The sequence below is a fragment of the Anolis carolinensis genome, chromosome 2 (genome assembly GCF_035594765.1).
Source record: "Anolis carolinensis isolate JA03-04 chromosome 2, rAnoCar3.1.pri, whole genome shotgun sequence".
NCBI lineage: Eukaryota > Metazoa > Chordata > Lepidosauria > Squamata > Dactyloidae > Anolis > Anolis carolinensis.
In genome coordinates this window covers 60,742,177-60,769,089 of record NC_085842.1, presented here as the reverse complement: position 1 = coordinate 60,769,089, position 26,913 = coordinate 60,742,177, and the positions used below count along the sequence as shown (strand labels likewise).

Below are 26,913 nucleotides of genomic sequence, written 5' to 3'. Positions count from 1 at the left end.
TTTGCAAAAGGGAGATAAATAGCAAAATTATTTGTTTGTGAGAATGAAGTTAATGGAGATTTACATTCCTACCGAAAGGATGTGAGCAGTTTACTAGTGGTAGCTGCATTTGTTAGATAGAATCATAGACCCATATAGAGTTGGAAGAGACCCCAAAGTCCATCCAGTCCAACCCCCTGCCATGCAGGAACAAACAATCAAAGTACCCCAACAGATAGCCATCCAACCTCTGCCCTCTGTGTAAGGTTGCTGCAGCATATCTGCAGTCAATAATACATTGAAAACTTGAGCTGGGAAAGTATGGGATTCTAGGCTAGCTGGTCCCACTGTAGCTGTGTGTGTCTAACAGCAGCTATTTCCAGAATCTCTCATTCAACATGAACAAAGTAGAGTGAAAATAGGAAAACAGATACGGCTGCCTTAGCAGCCACCCACAGTATCTTAACACAGGTCTAGAAGTCTGACCTTGGATGAATTTTGAAAGAAGTCTTCAAGTGGTTGAACATATTGATCTGGTTGTTTCATTACACATGTGCATATTGTTATGGATAAAAATATATTGAAACACGTAAAATATTCTGAACCAACATGCTGTAGTGTTTTAAGTGTTGGACTATGACTGTGAAGACCAGGGTTCAATTCCTTGCATAGTCATGGAAACCCAAGGATGATCTTGGGCAAGTCACTCTCAGCCTTAGAAAACCCTATGATAATTTCACCTGAAGACTGTCATAAACCAGAAATTATTTGAAGGCACACAACCATAACAACAACCTATTCCCATTCTTTCTGAGTTGTTTCTACCTCAAACAGCAATTTTTGTTAAAGATGTAGTGCCAAAGGACACTGCTACCTGAGGTATACTTGCCCTGGAAATGGGTAGGTAGATATCTCAAGGAACTTTTATTTCACAGGTGGGAGGAGACTGTGGTTCAAGGTGCATCTGAGGAAGGCACCCCCCCCCCCCCGCAATTAGCCTTCTCTGATCTATAAATCTATAAATATCCATCTAGAAATAATTGCTGCTAAATTCGATAAAATATTTTCCTGGTGAATATAAATATAGGCTTGCAGGTCAAGAGAGGCTGAGGAACATCAATAACAGGAAGATATATTGTGAAGTAATTAAGTCCTGGTGTTCTTCCCATCTTCCCATAAGTTGCTGACCCATATTTAAAAAGCAGTTCTTGCCATTTTCCAGCAGTTAGCAGTTTTTCTAACAGTATGTCTTTTCTAAAGCTTGTGGTTGTTACATGAGTTCAAGGTGCCTCTGACTTATGGAAAGCTATCATAGGCTTTCTTGGCAAGATTTCTTTAGAGTAAATTTGTTATAGCTGAGAGAGTGTGGCTTGCCCATGATCATCCAGTGGTTTCTCATTGTTAAGTGGGATTTGAACTTTCATGTTCTGCACTAGTCCAACCTCAAGCCACAGCATCGCACTGGATCTTTCTTTCCCCTACTTTCCATACTTGAACGAAAGTATTTTTAAAAAGCCTTTTTTCCCGTGATACAGGATGTCTTTCTGTCATGTTTCTAGGGTGGACTAAGGGTTTCCATGGCTAAGCACAGATTCAAATCAGAAATGGAGGGAAAGGGGATAGCCGAGTGTCACTGATGTGTCAAATGACACTGTTTACCCCATAAAACATCAGGATCCTCTCCAATGGCACTGAGTGTGCTGAACATAAGCCCAGACTGAACAGAACCTCTCAAATTCAGTTGAATTAAATAACATCTGGGTGTACATTTCTGTAGCATTGTGGGGCAGAGTATAATTTCCATCACTTATCTTTAATTGTACAGATTATACAATTATATCACTATGATTCGATTTAATACCCATAGGAGAGGTGCCTGGCAAGAAACCTAAATGGCCCTCCTTTAACTTCAAATCCCAGGATTCATGTGATCTTCCCATGGTAGCTAAAATGGAACCATGGTGCTATAAATGCATAGCCTGAAGGGGTCCTAAATTAATTTCACCATCCAAGGCTTACACATTTATGGCTAGGTTAAAAGTTACATTACATGATCCCCAAATATCAAATAAATTCCATCTTTGTCTGAAAGTTACTACTTACACAAGTCTGCCTCAGTAAAGAAAGGTAGGAGACGAAAAGTTGAAATTCAAAAGTGATCTGAGTCTGATCTCAGGTGGCAGTGAGGGCATTGCACATTCAAATAAGAATTCTGCCCCCTCCCCCAAAATAAAAATTTCCTTCTGAATTTCTAGCATTACAGAGAGAGAGAGAGATTGAAAATGTTGCTGTGTTTGTTTTCTCTTGGTAACTTTGCCTGCCTGTTTTCATTACACTGTGTTTGTCAATGAAGCTTAAAATTATTACATTGCAGTGTGGACGTGAGGGAAAACATGAAGGGGTTCAAAAATCCTATTTGGGAAAAGCAATGGCCTCATTTTGCCTCCCCCCCCCCCCCCCCCCGCAACACCACTGTTAGGTATTTTGCTTCTACCTAGCGGCATGTTCTTATGAATTCAGCCCAGTCTCTGTACAGCTACCACTGCTGGGGATTGTTTTTGAAAAACACAAACCCATATGGCAATAATGCAGGCATGTGATGGAACATTTCTTTCAGTACTGTAGCTACTTTTAATGTATTTTGGAGTGATGAATTTGAGAGAAAAAACACAATAAAAATGTCGTACCCAACACAGTTGTTTCACACATGGGATATTTTTTATTATTTCAGTTCTTACTCAGTTCTGGTTAGGAGCAGACACTGATGTTGCAGTGTGATTTTTGTGTTTCCTATCAGGAAATTAAAGTGTTCTTAAAGCTTTTTAGAATACTTGAACCCCCTTCTTAATCTTTACTCTCCAAAGAAATCTACTCAATCACATATTACAAAATAAAAACAGCAAAGCAAATTGTGGAAAAAACCTTAACAGGATGGAGCAAATCTGAGGTCATTTTTGGATTTAGAATATCTTTTTTTATAAAACCATTATACATTTCAAAACGTGTTTATGACCTTTCAATTTTGCAAGCCTGTGTTATCAATTTTGTGGAAGGAAGGCAGTATTTTGTTTGCACACGAGCCATGGGATAAAACATAAAACAGAAACTTTGACTCGAATCAAGTATTTCAATGTTTTATTTACTTCAAAGGCCCTAATGTGTTCAACAAGTGTCTGAACTTCTGTTGCATTGTGCAGCTTTTAACCACCTATCACATTGAGAAATTTCCCTGTTGTAGGACACTTCAGCCTCTATTCAAACATAGAGAGGCACTGAACCCATCACATGAGTTAAGCTACTTCTGGCAGTCATGCATAGCCCTCCATGGTTGAAAAGAGGCAGAAGAGTCCTGAAAGGAGGGAACTCCAGCAATCAACCTCATCTCACTGAAAAATTTCCCCCTTGTAGGACACTTCAGCCTCTTTTCAAGCATGGAGAGGCATGGAGCTCACATGTTCCAGGGGCTGAAAAGAGGTAGAAATGTTGTGAAAGGAGGGAACTCTGAACACAGGCTAGCAATTGTGTTCAGAGCTCCTACCTCTTATCACACTTTACTCTCATCTTTACAAATGAAAAACAGGTGTGATGGGAACCATCAAAGTTTCCTGACCTGTTTCATTGTCCAACCATCAGCAGTCTCTTATATCTTATGGGGTTCGATGCAGTACAATAGGATCCCATGGGAAACCTGGAGCACTGCCTTTTGGGTTCCATGCTGATCAATAGGATCCCATGGAAAACAATGTTTTTAAGCTAGATAGCTGCCTCTTTTATCCTCTGGAGTTCCATGCAGATCCGTAGGATCCCATGGTAAGATGAGGTTTCAAACTGGTGTCAGTCTCCTTTAATGTAAGGGGCTTTGGGCTGGGCAAGGGATCTCTTGGTTTTTGGATATTGTTGTTTCTTCTGATTAAAAACAAAAAAGTAGTAATGACCTTTTGCTGAATGTAATCTCTCAAGTTTCCACGTGTGAGTGTGATGGGGAGGCAGAACTCAAAATGGGACTGCTGATAATATAAGAGGGGTGATTCTCTACGCTAAAAGAATGGTCACTCATGCTTTCTCCTCTCAATGTGATGAGGTCATGGGTTGGGATAGTGGGTCTCTGACAGAGATCTTCCAAGTTCCTGTGGGTGCTGCTAAAATTTATTCAGACACATCAGCATGGGAAGAGATCTAAGGAAAATTATGGCACATGGGTTCTCTAAGGGGTGGTGAAAGTCTTATTTTCCTAACCTCCTCCTGAAATCAACACTTACTTGGTGATAATCAGGAAGGACATTTGAGTTTCCAACCAGCTGCCTTCAGTTAGATCTGGTATGATCTATTGACTCTCCTTCCCATAGACACCTTTTCCAGGGCTGTGATCTCCCACACACTGCTATTTTGTAAAACTGCTGGACATCTCAAGCACTTTAGAAATGCAATCCACCTCACTCTGGACCTGCTAATTGCCAGCCACATGATTATTATGCTGCCATTTGCTGTAATGTTATATCACCAAACAGTTGCTGATGGGAAGGTGGGAGGCAGGGAGAATGAAAGACTGACTCAGGGCTGACAGCCGCTTTGCAGTTTGTAAATCTAGAATGTAACCGGAGGACTGAGAAACTAAGGAGCTGAAACTACCATAAGGAAAGTTGTGTGCATATATATGAATAGACTACTCAGCATTCAATTACTCAGTATTTGCCACTGAATATGTGAACTGCCTTTGCTGGAAAATATTATATTTGAAGAAATGTCTTGATAGTGTGCACACGTCTTTAAACATTAAAACAGCACATACAGGGAAGTTATTATCTTCCCTTATTAAATTTCTAAGGTATATTTTTCACTACAGAATTAGAACACATTGAACCTACTATAATTGACATAGAGGCATCCTGAGGAATCTTGGGGCTTCATCTCATGGCACTGAAGCAAAGGTGATGGGTCCCTATCAAACTATGCTATGTGCCACCTCTTCACAATACAGTAAATCCATTCCCTGCTCTTGAAGGAAAAACGTGCCAATAGCCCAGATCACACCCCAGTCACATCACTTATCTCCTGTAATGAGCCTGATTTGCTTCCATGCTAGTGTGCTGGCACTGAAGAGACATCAGGGAATGAGATTGGCCTCCTCTGTCACTCTCCTCCATCCCCCACCTAGTAATTTGGTTATGATTTAAAAATTTTTACTTAACTTAAACATTGCTGAAATTGCAAAGTTGCTCTTATAATTATTATTTTAAAATTCTGGAGCAGCAGAACTGCAGGAGGTGAAATTATGCTGCTAACCAGAGGTATAGCAGCAGGATTATGGATTGGCAAAATGTCACAGTTGTGCAACAAATATAGCGAGGTTCACATCCTGGAAAGTTGCTACTATCCCTAATTGTTTGAAGACTGTGGGATAACAGCTTCATGTGATAAAATTTTTGAGATTTGTAGTTTGGTCACTGGAGCTCCCCGTCTGAGAATTCTACATTTCTCACAAAACTATGAATCCTCCTTTTCACAGGATAGCATCATTGCAGCTGAAGTTGTGACAAAGTGGTATCAAAATGTAATAGGGAAGTGTGAAAGTTAATTATTTTCAAGGAAGCAAGCTGTTGAAAACCTGTGTTTGTATTGGGCATAAATCATATATAGGGACACTAAAGTAGCCACATGTCTTACTTTACAGAAAATACTCCTCTGTTTGAAATTTGCAGGTTCAGTGTGTTAAGTGATTTACTAAATCATGGGTTTGAAAGCTCAGTGCTCCAGCTACTCCAGAAGGCCAAATGAGGACACAAATGCATAGAAGGCAAAAGCAGACGTCTTTTATTCTCAATGGCCAAAGAGGATACCAGTAGAGCTTGTGCTCAAAATACTGACATACCCTAACTATGAACACACGGGCTATTTATAGCAGTACAGGACAATTGAAAATAGCTGTGCTGGCTTCCCATTGGTCTCAGAGGGTGCTGGCTAGCACCCGCAACCTCATTGGAGTAGGTGTGAGTGTGTTTCTGCCACTGAGGCTACCAGAGGTGAGACAGAAAATTTTATAAATTGTCATTACGCAGGTTGACGTTTTCTGACTGTTGCTGGTTCCACCTCTCATGGGCTTGTGTGAAGGAAAGAATTTGAGGAAATGGATGCTAATGATGGTAGTTTTCCCAACTTGGATGAAGACAATGTTCTGTGCTGGTGAAACAATGAATATTAACCTGCCTGAAGAGTTCCCAGGAAGAGAATGAAAAGAGGGCATTGGGCATCTTCTGTGACCTCTGCTTTGCTCCATTGTTAGGTGTGTGGTGGCATTGTTCCCTGGGGTCCAAGGTGTGGTGAAGCAACATTTCAATGAAATTCTTGGAATATTATTTTTAGAGCAATTAGAAATGACTATGTGGCTGTGGATCAGACCTGGGATTAAGGTGGGCCTCTTCAACCTACTGTCTTCCAGGTGTTTGGACCTCTAACTCCAAGAAGCCCTAGCCAGCTTGTTTAATGGTTAGGAATTCTGGGATGTATGTGATGGCACACATTAGCCTTTGGGAGAATTATAGTGTCTAGCTTTACTCAGGGGCTAACTGTATACCTTCTATTAAGATCAAGACCTTTAACATTCAGAGGCACTTTAGGCAAGTGAAAAGATAACCAAAATGAATTTACTGAAAACAAGATGAATAAAGGGTTAACTCCACCCACGTCTATTGAAAGATAGCTTAAAACAATACATTACAAAGGGAGATTTTTCTGATTGCAGTCATCTCTCTGGAGTCTTTGAAAGTCCTCTGTCTCTGGTGCGAAGCAATGGCTCAGAAGCTGGAGCCCAAGGGTTGTCTCAATCTTCTTTCTTTGTGAAGCCTGGGCTGGTCAAAAGGCTTCTATTGTCTCTGAGACTGATGGTATAAGAATACTGCTGAATGTAGTATTTAGTGCTAAGGATGCCTATTTTGGATTTCTGGGCCTAGGATTTCCAGACACAAACCAGGCCTGTAATCTCTATAGCTCTATTGCAGAAAAAGGAGGAGTTTAACAAAAGGGTTAAAAAGGGTTAACAAAAGAGTTAAAATACAGGCAAAAGGACTAAACCAACTAAGGCTGTCCTCTAGGGGGATATTATGCTCCACCCAAAAACTAATACAAATGGAGGAATCTACACTATTGGGAAAACCTGAACAGAGGGAACTAAAGCAGAGGAGAGGAAAAGGAAGAGCCAAAACTTCACACTGCTGGTTGTAGAGGCCTGGATTAAGGAATGAATGGTGAACCCAGGCAAAAATAACAAGGTTCCTGTTCTAAAAGTGTTTGCGCTCGAAAGTTCAATTTTTACCATTTATTGATCAAAAGAGATATTTATTTGGCCAAGTGATAACAAGTTATTGTTCTTTCCCCAGGATATCTGTTAAGTGAACATCAGCATAGCCAATGGGGAGCTGAACTATGTGGAAGACCAAAGGTGGAAAACCATGGCTCTCACCTCTGTTGGAGAGGAGCAATAGTTATCTCCTTGTACCACTTCTAAACAAGAATATCAGCGAGGGATGATCAGCTTCAGCCCATCTGGACAGAATGGCCTGTTTACGAGTCAACACATTCCTCTGCCATTGTCAAGCTGATCTCCTTTCTCTACCTAAGTTCTCACTCCCTTTCCTTGCTGAGTTCTTGCTTTTGTGTTTGTAAGCCTATGGGCTACGTGCCCAGGTATCATTGTGTTGATAGATGTGAACTGCTTTGGGAGGTAACCATTGTCTGGAAAGTGGGATAGAAACTTAATCAACCCCCTCATCCACCCTATTTCTTTCTTGCACAGACCTGCTCTTGTCCTGGTAGATGCCTAAATAAAATCAGCAATGGAGCTGGATAACCTGACATCATCTTGCCCCTCTTAGTTATGTGTTCTGTTTCACTAGAGGAATATATATATATATATTTATTTATTTTTGGGAGTCAGCAGAATAGATTGTGCTTTTTAAATATTCTGCACTAGATTATATCTGTCTGCCTCTCTGTCTCATAGCTTCCATGCCAAATCGTGCATGTCTGCATACATTCAATTTGCTTGCATAATGTATTTGTTCGTCATAGGATGAGTAAAGGAAAACGAGGAATCGTGAGTGAGATGGGGTAGGGAGAACTAGGAGCAAAGATTGCAGAGCACATAAGCTATCCTTACACTCCCTGGGCATCTAAAGGCCAGGTTTGCACTAATGCTGAGAGCAAATGGAAAATGCAAAAGATCTTAGGATGCTAACTGCTGCTCTAAATTCCAGACCAAGATGACAAGAGCAACAAACTAGGCAACGAATTCTGAGCATCAAACATACATTTATGAACTCACCCCTACCCCATCACCCCATGGCTATATTATGAGAATTGAGGAAGAAAGGCCACCCCTCTCATCTAGGTGGAGAAAATGATGCTCCCTAAGCTTTTATATTCATACTAGCTGTGCCCCGCCACGCGTTGCTGTGGCGAAGTATGGTGGTGTTGGTGAGAAATTGTTGAGGTAGTGGTGGTATTGAATGTCTGTTGTATGGTTGTCTTTATGTTTAGTATGCACACTGAAGTGGATTATATGGCAGTGTGGAGTCAAGATAATCACTGGATAATATAAGATTATAAATGGGTTATATAGCTGTGTGGAAGGGCCTTGAGTCTACACTGCCATATAATCCAGTTAAAATCTGATAATCTGTGGAAGAGGCCTAAGTGAGGCCTAACTGTGCCTGTCCCCTGGGCTGAGTAGGTTGCTAGGAGACCAAGTGGGCATAGCTTAGCCTTCAAACTGGCAACAATTGGATAAAGACTATTATTCCTCTCCCTGTAATTAGGACTTTATTTTTCTTTTCTTTTTGTTGTATCAACCTAGAGCCGTGAATGATGGGTTGTGTTGTCAAATTTCGAGGTTAGGGGGCCTGTAGTTTTGTTGTTTTGTCCGCTGCCCTGATGCCATCATAGAATCATAGAATAGTAGAGTTGGAAGAGACCTCATGGGCCATCCAGTCCAACCCCCTGCTAAGAAGCAGGAAATCGCATTCAAAGCACCCCCGACAGATGGCCATCCAGCCTCTGCTTAAAAGCCTCCAAAGAAGGAGCCTCCACCACGGCCCGGGGGAGAGAGTTCCACTGTCGAACAGCCCTCACAGTGAGGAAGTTCTTCCTGATGTTCAGGTGGAATCTCCTTTCCTGTAGTTTGAAGCCATTGTTCTGTGTCCTAGTCTGCAGGGCAGCAGAAAACAAGCTTGCTCCATCCTCCCTATGACTTCCCTTCACGTATTTGTACATGGCTATCATGTCTCCTCTCAGCCTTCTCTTCTGCAGGCTAAACATGCCCAGCTGTTTAAGCCGCTCCTCATAGGGCTTGTTCTCCAGACCCTTGATCATTTTAGTCACTCTTTTATATATATAGATTCCATTTAAATCCATTCTGCAATCTTTTCAATTCTCTTCCAAGTGGCCATCCTTAAGTACAGGAGCAATGTATATTATTATTTTTCTTTTCTTCAGCTATTGTTCTTGTCAGCTACCACATCTCATTCTTGCTTTGTAATTTCAAGTTAAATCAAACACATAAAGTGCCTACTCAACTGGTGAATCTCCATGCCAAACAATTAGCCATGCAGGGCAGGACTGGTCAAACTGGCCTGCATACCATCTGTAGATTCACACATGTCTAGACCTTACTTTGTGTCAGGATTGTTGTTAGAAATTATAGCCAGCCATGTTAAATAATAACATTATTGGGTGGCTGTGAGTTCTTTGGCTGTATAACCATGTTCCAGTAGCATTCTCTCCTGATGTTTCACCTGCATCTGTGGCTGGTATCTTCAGAGATCTGTTGGAAATGAGGCCGATGGAGTGTGTGTGTGTATGGAATGTCCAGGGTGGGAGACATCATCATCATTTATTTATAACCTGCCTTCTCTCCCCTCAAGGAGACTCAAAGTGGCTTAACATAAAAGCATCAGCATAACAATTCAAAATATACAAATATTTTAAGAACCCTTTTCTGTGTGAAGCAAGTGTGAATGTTGAGGGTATGAGGTAAGTGTAGTGTACATACATATGTGTGGAGTGGGGATGTCCAGGGTGGGAGAAAAAACCCTTGTCTGTGTAAAACAAGTGTCAATGTTGCAGTTAGCAAGCTTGAATAACATTAGCCACCTCCAGAAGACCTCTGAAGATGCCAGCCACAGATGCAGGTGAAATGCCAGGAAATAATGCTACTGGAACATGGCCGTACAGCCCGAAAAACACACAAAAACCCAATGATTTGGGCCATGAAAGCATTTGACAATACAATAACTTTATTATTTTCTTCATCAGATTTCTCTTAGAAGTCGTTTCAATACTAGCTTGTTTTGACTTGTTCATTGCTGTGATCTTCAATCTACAGCAACCTTATGAATGAGAGACCTCCATGTTACCCAGTCTTGCTCAAACCTCAGATCAGTGTCTTCCTTAACTAAATCTATCCATTGGCAATGAAAGCTGCTGCTACTACTGCTACTTCCTTCTTCTTCTTCTTCTTCTTCTTCTTCTTCTTCTTCTTCTTCTTCTTCTTCTTCTTCTTCTTCTTCTTCCTCCTCCTCCTCCTCCTCCTTCTCCTTCTGCCTTTCACCTTGCCAAGCATTATTGTCTTTTTCTAGTGAGTGATGTGTTCTCATGCTATGTCTAAAGTATGACAGTCTGTTTAATCATCTTGGCTTCTAGGGTGACTTTGGATCTGATTTGTTCTAGGACCCATTTATTTATTTTCTTGGCATAAATAAATCCCATCAGATGGGGTGACAGCTATATGTACAGCTGTCACCCCAGTTCAACATCTCAAATGAGTTCATGCTCTTCCTATCAGACTTCTTCCCTCTTAGGCTTTAACAACCATACTTAGAAACTGGAAATACAGTGACATGGATAATGCTGACTCTGGTATTCAATATATCTTTACACAGCAAGATCTTATCTAGCTCCTTCACAGCTTCTCTTCCAAATCCTAATTTTCTTCTGATTTCTTGACTGAAGTTTTCATGTTGTAGAATAACTGAACCAAGGTATAGGGAATATTTGACTATTGTCTACAGCTCCGATAAACCCCAGAATGTGCCTTTCTGCAGTTCTGGCTGGGTGATTCTGGGATCTGTAGTCCAAAAAGACCTTGCTAAAGGACCACTCCCAAGATTCCATAGCGCTGAGAATGACAGTTAATGTTGTGTTAAGCTGCATTAATTCTGCAATGTGGATTTTTCTCAGTTGCTAATACATCTGAGGTTCTAATTACCTGAACAAATGAATTGTAATCCTCAGATTCTTATTCTGAAATAAATCTGTTAAAAGAATCACAAAACACTTTCTTGGTTTACAAGGCAGAACAATATTTACTGGCATATTAACCTCTGCTACTGGTGACTGGTGATTTCACAGAGTGAAATGCTCCATTGCATTATGCCCTGAGGTAGTAACTACTTCTGCAAGCATCCTGTGAACCTTCCTGCTGTGATTTCACATGAATAGAGATTCCCTCAAAGCAAAAGGTCAACTGGGCAACATCACAGCATGCTTTTTCAGCAATTGATTGAACCAAAATGACCAACTGGCACCTTTTTGTCTTTGTCAGGGGGAGAGATCATAAATTACTCATGTTTCTCACTTTGGAAAAATCAAAGGCACAGAAAACGTGGTGCAATAAAGCCATAAACAATTATAGCCAAAGATGAGCCTCTTATCCCTAAGTCAACACAGAGCTTTTTTTACCTGCATTTCCCAGACTAAGCCAGACTTCAAGTACTGGTGACTTAGATGAACTTGGTTTTGCTTTGCTTTTCTAGCTAAAGCTGAAGCAGGAGCTTGTTCAACAAGCCTTTTAAACATCTTGAGATTCCTAAGTATTAATAAGGTTTTCAGCCACAAAGTGGCAGAGTTTGGTGGCTTGTTTCTTCTGTAGCCTGCTTCAAGCAGGTTTCTTGAAAGCGATGTTGGTGTATAAGAATTACACATTCATAGCAGCTAGGGGAACTTCTGCACTGTAGAATGAATGCAGTTTGACACCACTTAAACTGTCATGGCTCAATGTAGAGTTGTAGTTATACAAGGTCTTTAAGCCTTCTCTGCCAAATAGTGCTGATGCCTCACCAAACTGACAATGTTTCCCCATAACATCTGATGTGTACCAATGAGTGTTAATAATAATATTGATATTAATAAAATAAAAATAGTTACTCTGGGACCCTACGTGGAGCCTGAGAGAGGAGTGCTTTCCCATGATGTGTACCAATGGGTCTTAATATTAATATTAATAACAATAGTTGTCAAGAGTCAGACGCCAATTAACAAACAAAACAGAGTTTATTCAGGAGATAGGCCAAAAAGTAAACATAAACACAGAAGATAGCTTTAAACACTTAACTATCAGAGTTTAAAAAGCAGTCCAAACAAAAATATATATCAAAGGTATGTTTTAGCAAGCCAACCGGATTATCCACGCAAGTATTTAGATAAAACTAAAAAGATGCTTCAATTCAGCTTCAAAAACAAATTGAGTTGGCTTATAAAAATAGACAAAACAAATAAGGACTTGGAACCTTCCAAAAACCTTCCAAGAGCTACAATTAGTAGCTTAAACCCAGAACAGGAAAATAAAGCCAAGGAAAAACAAACTTAGAGCCGGTGCAAAAGGCACTTTGGGTCCAAGCCCTTACTGTTGCAGCCAGCCGGCTCTGTGGAATTAAAGGGGCAGTTCTCAAAAGAATCACCAAACTGGTCTGAGAACAAATAAACTAGAACTGCAGCAAACTGCTTCTACAATGCAGATAATGCCAGGAGCTCCAAAGGAAAGGCGAAGAGGCGTCGTCAGGGTGATCCAGGGTCAGGGCAGGAGACAGCAGCAGGGTCAGGAGGGCAAGCCAGTGGTCAAGAGCCATGAGTAGTCATCCATCAAAAGGCGAAGGCAGAAGCAAGGTCGCGTTACAGTCCAGAGTCCAAAAGGGTGCAGTCATCAAAACCAGGTCCACGAAATGGCACAAAGAGCCAAGGCAACGATGGTAACAGCAGCTAGAAATAGTAATCAGAGTGCAGTCCAGGGAAACCCACACAGTTCCAGCCCTCTGTTGCAGAGCAATCCCAGATAACTTACATCAGAAGCAAAGTCCCAGTCCAGTCTTCTTGAATGAACAGAAATCCCAATGGCGCTTCAGCAACACCTTGCCACATGCAAAGTGAAGTTTTTTAAATTATTTTATTGCTTTTTGATACATCATAACAATTAACTATTTTTGCCATAGTTAACTTATTTCAGTATACATTGTTCCAAAGGTAACTATTTCTTAAATGACATTTTAAACAGTTCTTAGAAATGTATCACCCTCCACCCCCACCCTCCCCCCATACCCCCCACCCCCCTGGAACAGCCATTCAAAATTGTCAATACATCAGTTTAATCGTGTGGAACGCCTGGTTCAAGGTACGGTATCTTTCGTCTCCGTCTATTTTGTCGATTAGAACAGTCCATTTCCTTAACCAGTCTTGATCTTTTAGGCTATTTGTATAAATTTTTTTCTTTTGAATGATGAAATCATTAATTATATATTCTGATATATAAGTCCACCAGGTTTCTACATCCCATTTTGTATCATCCCTCCATCCTCGGGCTATCGTGGCTTGTACTGCGGCTGTCATATATTTTAGAATCTCTGTCCAGTTATTATTATCTTCCCTTACCTTTACTGTGAGAGACATGTATCTAGCTTTGTCCCATATTAATTCTTTCCCTATTATTTCTTCCATTATTTTTCTTATTTTTCTATAGAAGTTCTGAATTTTTCTACAGTCCCACCACATGTGGGAAAATGTACCTATTTCCCCACAGTTATGCCAACACTTATTTGAAGTATTTCCCGTTATATGTGCTACTTGGAGTGGGCTTCTATACCATTTAGATATTATTTTCCTTTGTGTTTCTTTAATCCTTATATGCTTAATTTTAGGAATATTGTCAATCCAAGTCCCAATTAATTTCTCAGTGAAGTTTTTTTCCTGTTTCCAATTATCTATAATGGTTATTTTTGTATTGTAAGTTAATGTGATTAGTACATCATACAATAGCCCAGTTATTCCTTTATCTATTTCTATTTTCCTTTTAATTATTCTATCCAGTGGGGTTTCGACAACTTCTCTCCTTTTCATGGCCTGGGCTTTATTGGACAGGCCTAACCATGCTATCCAGTTCCCTTGACCACATTTATCTTTTATTTTATCCCACTTTAGTATTTCTCCTTTGGGATTCATGATGTCCCCAATCCTTTTGAAACCGTTTTCCTTCAGTGCCCTAATTAGATTTGTGAATGTCTTGTCCTTATTTTCCAATGTTTCTAGTGGGAAAGGGTCAATTTTATTTATTTGTAATTTATTTTGCCATTTTTTCCAGATTTACAACATTGAAAAACAAGGGCCCGCTTTTAAATTCTTTAAGTCTTTTCTATCAATTCTCTCTCCCAATAATGTTCCCCTTTGCCAATTATTTGCTTCCTTTTCTGTTTGCACCCATTTTTTTTACCCTTCCAATTCGAATTCTAATAGCATCGCTAACTGGCTTGCCTCGTAGTATATTCCCAACGAGGGAGCTCCCCAACCACCCATTTCTTGTTTACTATAGTATAAAAAGTTGGCAATTCTATTTTTGTTTCCTCCCACTACCCATTGTTTCATAGAGTTATCCCACTTCTTCAACAAATTGGTAGAAATATTCACCGGGAGGGTTTGGAACAAGAATAAAAATTTGGGCAAGATCTTCATCTTATAGATTTTTAGCCTTGTAGATATATCTCGGAATTTCTTTCCCCATGTAATAATTTGTTTGCTTATATTTTTCCATAGGTGATTATAATTCATTTGTATTATATTGTTGATGTTTTTTGGTATATCCACTCCTAGGTATTTCATCTTCTTTTCCCCCAATTTTACTCCCATAATATTTTGAACCTTCTTGAGCTCTTCCCATGTTAATTTTTTATGTAATATCTCTGATTTGCCTAAATTTATTGTGAGGCCCGAAGTTTTTCCAAAGTCTTTAACTGTTTTGACTAATGATTGTAGTGATTCCTCCACCTCCCCTAAAATTATCATAACATCATCAGCATATAAATTAATCTTAATGTCTTCCTTGCCCATCTTATAGCCTTTAACGACCGGGTTATTCCTTACTAAGTTTGCTAAAGGTTCAATGGCTAATGAAAATAGGGCCGGGGAAAGGGGGCATCCTTGTTTAGTTCCTCTATTAATATTTATTTGTCTGGTTTGTGTCCCATTTACCAAGATAGTTGCTTTGTTTTCACTATATAGTTCTTTTATTACCTTGCACACTTTCCCCCCCATATTACATTCCTCGCAGAGTCTGTTCAAATATTTGTGATCTATTGAGTCGAATGCCTTGCAAAAGTCCAATTTTAATATAAGTACTTTAGATTTTTTTTCTGTGGCATGGTTCAAAATGTTCAAAATATTCCTTATAGGGTCCGCTAATTTCCTGTTTTTTACAAATCCGTATTGATCTTCATTAATTATATCCGGTATTATATCTCTCAGTCTTTTTGCTAATATTTTAGTAAATATTTTGTAGTCCACATTGCTTAGGGATATTGGTCTATAAGAGTTAGGATCAGTTTCATCCTTATTTGGTTTTAGGATTGTGAGAATTTCCGAAAATTTCCAGGTATTTGGTACATTTTGTTTCTCCATTATTTCATTAAACAGTGTAAAAAGGTTGGGGGTAATATCGTCTTTAAATATTTTATAAAAGTTTGTTGTAAAGCCATCTGGCCCAGGTGATGAATTTATTTTTAGACTTTCTATTGTTTGTTCAATTTCTGTTTTAGTTATTGTACTATTTAGATTAGATTTTGCCTGTGAATTTATTATTTTTCCCAAGAGGCCTACTTGTTTGATTGACTCTTTACCTTCGTAAAGTTTTTCATAGTAATGAGCCATAATCTCCCTGATTTCCTCCTCTGTAGATCTCAAATGTCCTCTATCATCTTTCAACTTAAGTATTTTGTTTCTAGCTTGTTTTGATTTTAGGACTCTGGCCAATCTCTTCGAATTATTGATTGAATTGATTTGATAATCATTTTTAACCCATAAGTATTTTTTGTGGTCTCTATTTTATCTAAATTCTCCAATTGCTTTTTTTTTCTTTCCAGTTTGTCTTATTATGTACTGTTGGATTTTTTTGGAATCGTAGGAATGCGTCCTCAGTCTCTAATCTTAATTTGTCAAATGTATGCTTTTCTTTCCTATTGATCCCTATTTCCAATGAGATGCAAGTGCCCCTTATGGTCGCTTTAAAAGCATCCCATAAAGTCTCTTCTTTTATTTGTGGTTGTCTATTAAATCGAAAAAATTCTTGAATCTGTTGTTTAATGACCTGTTTATCCTTTTCATTGTATGTTACCTTGGGGTTGAATATCCATTTCCTCGGTGGTTTCCTTACTGGGTTTCCTAATTTTAACAGGAGGGGAGCATGATCTCCTGGCCAGTCGTTCCCCACTTTAATCTCCTTTATTTGTTTTGAATTATTAATCCCAACTATGAAGTAGTCTATTACAGTGAATTTTGTATGCCTATGGGAATAAAAGGTTGGGGTATTTGCCTCCACTCCCAATCTATTATGCACTTCTATGAGGTTCCACTTTTTGAAATTGACTTTGCACTCAGGCTTTCCTGGGTTCCACCCTGTTTTTTTTGTTTGTTTATATAGTTCCATGTTAAGATCTCCCCCTATTATTATATCTCCCTTTGCTTGTTTTTCAATTTTAGCACAAAACTTTTGTATAAATCCTAGCTGATTTTTATTAGGGGCATAAATACTTACTATAGTGGTTTCATTATTGTTTAACTTTCCCCTTATCATCACGAATCTTCCTTCCTTATCTACGATTTTTTTCTCTAACTCAAATCTATGTATATCCTTTATTAATATTGCCACTCCTCTAGCCTTATTTGACCCCCGGGATTCATATTGTAGTTCCCATCTATTTAGATTTAACAAAGCAAAGTGAAGTGACCAAACATTCCCAATTTATTCCCCTTCCTCTTGGGTGACCAAACACTCACACCCAAACAACAGGTGTCCCAGATCTTACTCAGAATCAGAACTCCACACAGCTAGAGCTCGTGGATCAGGCGTGCCTAATTGCTCGTCGGAGTTCCAATCATCCTGCCCATACTCACCCCCATGCACACTTAAAGAACCATCCTCCCTTCTCCAAGCAGCCCAAGTGGGATCTGCTCCTGAAGATACCCCAGGTTCAGTAGTATCCATAGGCCCCAATTCCCCAGACATCTCCAGTGGCTGTGCCCATTCAGTGCCCACTTCCCCAGCCACCACCTGTTCACCAGCATCCATTTCTTCCCCAAACTCCCCATCTGAATCTTCCTCAGAAGATTCCCCATTGAGCTCTCTAATCCGTTTCCTGCGCAACTCCTCCAATGAGCCCTCCTCGCGAGGGTTTTTCCTTCCTCTTCTAATCCCACCACCATCATCCATAATCCCCGAAGGTGCAGTCACAACAATAGTTATTCTGGGACCCTAAGCTGAGTCTGAGAGAGGGCTGCTTCCCCATGAGAGCTGATGTGTGCCAATGGGTGTTAATACTAATAATAATAATAACAATAACTATAGTACTCTGGGGAAGACCCAAACATTTTACTAATTGGTGGGCTAAAAAGTGTTGAAATGTCCTCCGTGTGTTGTGATTTTCACCCTTAGAGCCCAAAAACTGAGCTGGGGAGGTGAGCCTCAGAAGCCCTCCCATTGCAGACAATGGTCCGAATATTTTCGGTTTTTTCATAAGCCAGACAAAAATTCTGTTTATATAGGTGCCCCATTTTTGTTAGCGGGAACAAATATGGAAATGAGACGAAATGAATGAAACTACACAAAACAAACAACAATTCCATACAAAAGTATACTACTAAAGAGTATTTCTAAATGCTTTCGATTATATATTGTATTTCTAAATGTTCAACTGAAGTTTCAAGTTGGTAGAAATTTGAGGTTTGACAGAACATTTCTTGGGAAGGATGAGGAGAAATTCTAATTTGGAGTCAATGTCCTCATTTTGTCACACACACACACACACACAAATACACACACACAAGCTATATTCCTGTCTCCCTCCCTCATGCTCTTGATTGCATCCCACTTTCTTAGCTAACTTCAATATATCCCAGTTCCTTTTTCCTCTTCTCATTTCCTCCTTCATCCTATGCATATTTCAGCTGCTGCAAATTGAGTTGAAAGTGCAACACAGTGAACTCAGCAGGCATGAAAGAGGGTAAGAGATGAAGTAGAATATTGCCCTTCCTAAAGTTAGTATGTAAATTTCAGTATGTGTTTGCTGAAAATGGTAGTTTTGTGTGCTTTTTTTCATCTGTTAAATGTTGGAGGGTATGTTGTCCTTCACTATTGCTGCTTGGTGTCCTCTGATAACAATTTCAATTGTTGCTCTGTGCCAGCTAAATACTACAAGTGTACAACAATCCAAAGAGGCAAGAGCTAATCGTGAGATAATCAGTATTTGTCATAGTTCTGTCTACTGAGGGCAAGAATTGAATTCCTTTCTTTTGAGGGCTATCCCACCCTATCTCAAGGTCCTAGCATCAATTTTAACACAAGTATCAATGAGAACGAGAAAGATGCCTTCAAGCTAAACTGGCCTCTTGCAACTTCTGTTCTTCTTAATTAACGATTGTGTTTACTGAAGTACGGTGGTGAGCAATGAACCACTGTATGATCTTTGTCCAAGGCTGATACAAGATGTTTGCTTTAATCCAAAGGAATCCAAACACAGGGCCACTCTGGAGCCTAGAAACACAACGTTTTGCCTATCCTGGCATGGAAAACGACGAGCAAAGAATTCAAACAGCGCCTTTGTGCAAGGGCAGCCAAAACCTTTCTGTTGCTCAGAAACCAGCTTCAGCTGTTAGCTGCCTGGAAGTTCATTCAGGACTCTGAGTACCCAGAAACTAATGTTGCTGCCAAATATTCATGTACTTTCCCCCCACCCTCACCCCCTTTTTGAAGGAACTATTACTTTCTGTATGGAAGTTAAAAGCATCGCTTTTTGAGAGTGAGTCCTATCCTTATTTTTAGATGATCTTTTCTAGGGCAACCATTGGTAATTGACTATTTTGATAGTTAAGATATAACAATATTTGTGACCTGATTTAGGACTCTATAATAATTGCGGGTGCTGAGTAACCCTATACATGCTCCATAATCAGAGCTATTCAGTAGTAATTCTTTATATTCCTGAATAAGAAAAGGCTAACCAAATTTCACTATGACACCAGATTGATAGCACACTCTTCTCTTCTGTTCTTTGTTTCCAAGTAGCTTGAAAGTGATTTTATTTATTTATTTATTTACATCACTTTTACCCCGCCTTTCTCCCCAAGGGCATATGAAAGAATCTGCTCAATATATGGAAATGCACCAAGCCAAGAACACATATATAAAGTGACAGAGAAGCTTTTCAGTTTATATGTCTTGATAGTAATACTTCAGAAAATATGACTGATAAAATATTGTTTCACGAAGGAAAATTAGTCTTCAGTGAGTAATATAAATGGAAATACTTATCAACAGACAAGAGTTCTTTCTCCCACCCTGGACCTTCCACAGATATATAAACCTCCCTAGCTTAGTTTTCCAATCTACCTCGCAACCTCTGAGGATGCCTGCCATAGATGTGGGTGAAATGTCAGGAGAGAATGCTTCTGGAACATGGTCATACAGCCTGGAAAATGCACAACAACCCAGTGATTCCGACCATGAAAGCCTTCGACAACACATCTTCAGTGAGTTTTCATCCCCTGCCGTTCGCACCAATTCTTTTTTAGTCTGAAATGAGTGGTTTCTTTCTCTGTTTTAACTCTAGGGGTGACTGGAGCTGAGATTCAGTAGTGGCAGGGCATTTACTCACTTGTCCCCCATTTTGTGAGATATGCATTTGTTTATTCATTTATTTATTTTATATACCACCTTTCCCCCACCCAACTTTCCTTACAAAACAACCAATTAAAAACATGCATTACTTCTTTGTCTAGCTGGCATTGAATCTTCAGGATCCACCACCACCCATCAAACTGCATTTCACCCAGATGCACTCAGTTTCTAGGAAGGACTCAGAAACAGACACAAGACTTCAGTTCCATGAATCACAGCTTATTAAATTTCCCATTTCTCCTCTGATTCATTCAGAGGCAAAGGCAGACTCGTGCCTCCTCCAATGAAGCTGTGCATCCTAGCCGGCACCCTCCACGACCAATGGGAAACAAGTGTGGCAATTTTTAGTTGTTTTATACTGCTTCTTCTTTCTGTCAAATGTACCATAAATAAACCCATGTCTTCACAGTTGGTTATGTCAGTACTTTGGAGTGCTTTCTCCACTGACACCTTCTTTGGCCATTGACAATTTGTAGCACATTGAGTTTCCATTCAGGTCCTCTCCTGAACCCCTCTCCCTAGCACACAATAAGCACAAGCAAGCCTTAACTGAAAGGCCTGCTCAGAAAAGGGAAATCTGGGCCACTGTTGCCTCCCCTCCCCAACCTGTCCTGCAGCTGCCCAAAAGACATGCTATTTCCTAACCCCTAGTGTAGCTTGCATATTCTTCATTTTATATCCAAATATATGTATTTGCAGATTTCTAAATTATTAAAAAATGAAGGATACTACTGTTTTGTCTCCATTTGTGGCCAACAGAAAGCCAAGTGTAATTAGATCAGACATCCCCTTGTGTTTGTGTTCAAGGCCAAGTAATTCAAAGTACTTAAGTGCATCCTAAGAGATTTCTGGGGCCAAGGAAAAAAATTAGCTGGAGAACGTACATGGCTAAGTGCATAATTAAGGATAAGCTGATGCAGGATTCCAGCCTATGATTTCAAGTTGGTGCTAGAATGACAGCAACATAGGAGTTAATTGAGCTTTTAAGCCTAGAATCTTAGGTGCTCCATAACAGATGCATAACAATGGTTCTCAACCTGGGGTCCCCAGTTGTTTTTGGCCTTCAACTCCCAGAAATCCTAACAGCTGGTAAGCTGGCTGGGATTTCTGGGAGTTGTAGGCCAAAAACATCTGGGGACCCCAGGTTGAGAACTACTGCCATAGATACATAAACATATAGATCAGATTCAGCAAGTATAGAAATATGTTACCTGTGTCCCTGCATGTGATGACTCATGGGCCATGTAGTCCCGTTCCTAGCGCTGTTGTGACAGATGAAGAGGAAAACTTGGGTTTTCCACCGTTTCAGCCAGAATTGGAACTTTCCCAGCCAGAATTGGAGCCCTTGCACCTGCAGGAGGTTTGTCTTCCAGAAATCTGCCAAACAAGCCCTGAGTCAAAATCTCCCCCATTTTCTCGCCGTAATTATTATCAACAACAAAAAGGAGTTCAACAGGCTAATCGCAGAAGCCTGAGAATCGCAGCCAGGCATTCAGCTGATTAAGCCTGCTTCCATGAGAAACTTTAGGGAGTCATGCATCTGGACACAGAGATTGACTTTCGTTTCTGGTTCCCCAGAGAAGTGTTCTTTGGTGGGAAAACGAGACCCTATTTAGGTTCTTTGCCCTGTAGGAATCTTGCGGAGTCAATTCGTCAGCTACTGGAGTAGGTTGTGTGTGGACAGCGCTACTCCCGCTTCCAAGCCTTCGTTCCCGTTTCCAAGCCTTCGTTCCCGTTTCCAGCCTTGTTTTGCTCCACGGACCTTGCCTTGCTTCCAAGGACTCAGCCTTGCTTTCCAGGACCTTGCCAAGTATTTACCACGGATTTTGTCCCTGTTCCTCGTTCCTTGTTGCCTTGTATCAAGCCTTGTGTTTCAAGAATCAAGTTTACTTCCTAGCCTTACATCAAGTTCCTTGGACTAAGAGCCTTGTCATCTCCCCTCACTTTGCTTGGCAAAGTGAGTGTTTCGGTTATTGGATTACAACTTTGGACCTTAATATTTTATATTGGACATTGTTTTCCTGGACTATAATTGACCTTTCTTGAAAGGTCTTCTTCTGAACTATATTCTACACTTATTTTTATTGACTTTACATATTTCCTTAATAAAGATATTAGATAGATTCTGGCCTCTGTGTATGGTTATTGGTGCTCTGCAGCCTGGGTCGTGACACTGCACATGATAGTACATGATAGATATCATGCACATAATATCTTTGTGCATAAAAGTTTGATTTAGCAATCATAGCTTACAACCGTTGATGGATTTATCTAATGGTTTTCAAAAGCCATTTAATCCTAGAGAGCCACTGCTACAATTCGTGGAAATGAAGTACAGTACATAAAAAGAGAAACAAAAACATGAAGCATTATTGTAGCAAATTCCATCGTCAGCCAATGAATGGGGACAAGTTTGTAGGGAAAGGAGTTTAATGGAAGAACTGCATTATCTGTAAACGCTATATAGACAGAAAAAACTCCTATGTTTCCCACCATGTTGCTCAGTCACAAACTCTGAAAAATGCACCTGGAATAGACTGGAATTATTTTCTGAATCAGAGAGCAGCTATAGCTGGGCACTATATTCAAAGTCCTTAAGCTAAAATATGTGTGTTTCATAATACTGGATCCTTAACAAGATGAATTTGACTAGGAATCTTGAAATACTCTGGCCTTATTTACCACTGAGTGAGCAAGCAAGAGAACCAGCCTATTTATAGCAAGCTGCCAAGAGAGAGGCACATTGTAAATCAGTTCAGGCTTTGTAGATGACAGAAACTCCATAAAATGTCAAACTTTTTTATTTACTATCTGCCACTGCCAGCTGGGCAGGAATCTATGTCAAGGAGAGAATACTCCTTCCATGGTAGGATCAAAGAGAGATGCTCTGCTATAAATATGATGGCACATTTTCACATTTGTCATGACAAATACAGAATGATTGTCAGGATATTGGAATGTTTACTTGGTTTCCTTTCCTCCCCAGTGACATAACCAGGGCATGTTACTGCTTCAGTGTAGGAGTTGTTAACACTATCAGTGTACATGTGTGAAATCTTGGAGGATATGTACTGAAACAGAAAAGATGCCTCCACCTGAGTGATTGCCCCTCAGTAACACCATCTCCACAACCACCAAGGCATACTTGATTCAGTTTATATCTTCTTTTTCATTCAGAGAGCTCAAAATGATGTGTAGAAAATTGTTCTTCCCCACAAAGTCATAACTGCAGCACCCCAAATTCCAAAATACTCCAAAATCCAGAATTGTCCATGTGAGCAGCTAAGATAGTGACACCTTTGCTTTCTGGTGATTCAGTGAAGACATACTTTGTTTCATGCCTAAAATTATTTAAAAATATTGTGTACACCCTAATTTCAGACTATATATATATAAGATGTTTTTAAAACTTCAATGAATTTTGTGTTTAGATTTGGCTCCCATCTCCAAGATATTTCCTTATGTATACATATACAAATACAGGCATTCCAAAATCTGAAAAAAATCTAAAACACTTCTGGTCCCAAACATTTTAGATACAGGATACTCAATCTAAAGAGCAATCTATCCTAAAGTTATTACTGAGAATGACATGCAGAAACCCTCTTGGGCTATAACAACTTATTTATCAAAAACTGAGAGATAAGATTAGTTTGGCATGATTGGTTTTTGCGAAACTCATGTCGGCTCTTAGAAATCAAATAATTCCTTTCTCAGTGCAAACAGACGGATCTGTTCTAAAACCATTTCTGATATCAATGCCAATATTATTGGTTCCTCCTCTTTCCCCCTCCTATATAGACTTTGCAGGGATGGCATGCAGAAGATAGACAAATCTTGTTTTCTGTTGCCCAACAGACTAGAATGAAAATAAATGTATACAAAATAGAAGAATACTTATACTGTGAATAAGTTGACCTTGTGTATAATTCGAGGGCAGGTTTTGGGGACAAAATTATGAATTTTGATCAGTCAAAGATCATTCTGCAGGGAGGAAAATGTGCCAGCACCACCTTCAGAGGCCAGTGCTGCCACCATTTTCCCACTCAAGTATTCAAAAGACCTTTTGCTTCTCCTCCCTCCCTCCCTCCCTCCCTCCCTCCCTCCCTCCCTCCCTCCCTCCCTCCCTCCCTTCCTTCCTTCCTTCCTTCCTTTCTTTCATTAAACATTAAGGCATAGCATTACCTCTTTATATAAAAAAGGAATTTCCACAGATATATATATATATACACTCCACTTGCCTCATTTTCATAGACACAGGTAAAATGTTAAGAGAGAAAGCTACTGGAACATGGCCATACAGCCTGAAAAACTCACAGCAACCCACAAAAAAGAATACGTCCTTTTTTAAAAGTAGAGTGGTGAATGGCAAGAGTGTAGTCTGTCCCGGGAGAGTAAGGTACTGTAATGGCAAAGTTTTCCACTGATATTAAGTCTAGTTGTGTCCAACTGATGCTCATCTCCATTTCTAAGCCGAAGAGCCGGCGTTGTTTGTAGACACCTCCCAGGTCATGTGGCCAGCATGACTGCATGGAGCACTGTTACTTTCCCACCAGACCGGTATCTGTCTATTGATCTACTCACATTTGCATGTTTTCGAACTGCTAGGTTACCAGAAGTTGGGGCTTACAGCAGGAGCTCACTCTGCTCCCTGGATTTGAACCATCAGCCTTTCAGTCAGCAAGTTCAGCAGCTCAGAGGTTTAACCTGGTACTTAAAACTTAAAACTTTAGGCGATCCCTCGTAGTTCGAGGATGATAGTCTTCCATCCTTGGTATCTTGGGGGTGGGTTCCTAGGTGGCTGAAGAGACCTATTCTTGACCCGCATATTCTCCCGCAGTGAGGACATCGGTTTCCAGGTGGAAGGTGGTCCCGGTCGGGGTTAGCTTGACGCTCCTTCCTCTTGGCACGTTTCTCCCTTAAGCCCTCCGTTCGTGCCCCTACGAACTCCGCAGCACTGCTGGTCACAGCTGACCTCCAATTAGAGCGCTCAAGGGCCAGGGCTTCCCAGTTCTCAGTGTCTATGCCACAGTTTTTAAGGTTGGCTTTGAGCCCATCTTTAAATCTCTTTTCCTGCCCACCAACATTCCGTTTCCCATTCTTGAGTTCAGAGTAGAGGAGCTGCTTTGGGAGACGGTGATCGGGCATTTGGACAACGTGGCCAGTCCAGTGGAGTTGATGGCGTAGGAGCATCGCTTCAATGCTGGTGGTCTTTGCTTCCTCAAGCACGCTGACATTTGTCCGCCTGTCTTCCCAAGAGATTTGCAGGATTTTCCTGAGGCAACACTGATGGAAACGCTCCAGGAGTTTGGTGTGACGTCTGTAGACAGTCCACGTTTCGCAGGCGTAGAGCAGGGTTGGGAGGACAATGGCTTTATAAACAAGCACCTTGGTATCTCTATGGATGTCCCGGTCATCAAACACTCTCTGCTTCATACGGAAAAATGCTGCACTCGCAGAGCTCAGGCGGTGTTGTATTTCAGTGTCAATGTTGACTTTTGTGGAGAGATGGCTGCCAAGGTAGCGGAAATGGTCAACATTTTCTAGTGTTACACCGTTAAGCTGTATTCCTGGCTTTGCAGAGGGATTAGCTGGTGCCTGTTGGAAGAGCACTTTGGTTTTCTCGATGTTCAGTGAGAGGCCGAGCTTCTCATATGCTTCTGCGAAGGTGTTTAGAGTGGCTTGTAGGTCTTCTTCTGAATGCGCACAGACTACGTTGTCATCAGCATATTGGAGTTCTATAACAGATGTTGTGGTGACCTTGGTTTTGGCTCTCAGTCTGCTGAGGTTAAATAGCTTGCCATCTGTCCAATAGATGATTTCCACTCCGGTGGGAAGCTTCCCATCAACAAGGTGAAGTATCATAGCGATGAAGATGGAAAATAAGGTAGGGGCAATAACACATCCATGCTTGACACCTGATTCCACCTTAAATGGGTCACTTTGGGAGCCGTTGCTGTCCAAGACTGTTGCCATCATGTCATCATGGAGGAGCCGCAGGATGTTCACAAATTTGTCAGGGCACCCGATTTTTTGGAGGATGGTCCAGACAGCGCTGCGATTCACTGTGTCGAATGCCTTTGCAAGGTCAATGAATGCCATGTACAGAGGTGTGATGACCCATGGGCCTTGTAGTCCTGCTCAGGACATTGTAATTCCTGATGAAGATGAAAACTTGGGTTTTTTACCTTCCCAGTCTGAACTGGATTCTTCTCAGCCAGATCTTTCCCAGGCAGATCTGGGAACCTTGCACCTGCAAGAAAGTTGTCTCCCAGAAGTATGTCAAACAAGCCCAGAGCCTACTTCTCCCGTGTTCTTGCGGCGGGAGTTTTGTAAACAACAGAGAAGTTTGGAATCAGCTTCGCGCAGGAGTGCGAGGATTGCAGCTAAGAATGTGGCCAATTAAGACTGCTTCTCGTGAGAATCTTTGGGGAGTCTCACATCTGGTCTCAGAGTTTAGCTTTCGGTTCTGATTCCCAGAGAACTGCTTCGGCGGGAAAGTTAGACTCTATTTAGGTGTTTTACCCGCGTAGTAACTTCGCGGAGTCAATTCGTCAGCCTACGGAGCGGGTCGTGTCTGGACAGCGCGCTCCGATTCAAGCCTCGCTCTCGTTCAAGCCTTGCCTTGCTATCCAGCCTTCGCCTTGCTTCCCAGCCTTTGTTTACCTACGGACTTTGCCTTGTTTCCCAGGACCAATCCTTGCCTTGTACCACGGATTTTACCAAGTTATCCCACGGACCTTGTTCTTGTTCCTAGTTACCTTGTTCCACGTTCAAGCCTTGTTTCAAGTATCAAGTTATTTCCTAGCCTCGCTCAAGCTTCATGGACTAAAGGACCTTGTCATCTCCCCTCACTTTGCTTGGCAAAGTGAGTGTTTCGGTTATTGGATTACAACTTTGGACCTTAATATTTCTTATTGGACATTGCTTTTTTGGACTAATTCTGACCTTTCCTG

At 40.7% G+C, this 26,913-nt stretch overlaps 1 long non-coding RNA gene across 1 annotated transcript; it reads left to right on the top strand.

Moving 5' to 3' along the window:
- The first annotated feature begins 4,017 nt into the window (after positions 1-4,017).
- Positions 4,018-7,827, top strand: LOC107982470 (uncharacterized). Its single transcript, XR_010002571.1, has 2 exons — positions 4,018-6,259; positions 7,353-7,827. It is a non-coding gene; the product is annotated as an uncharacterized LOC107982470 (long non-coding RNA).
- Positions 7,828-26,913: the final 19,086 nt, after the last annotated feature.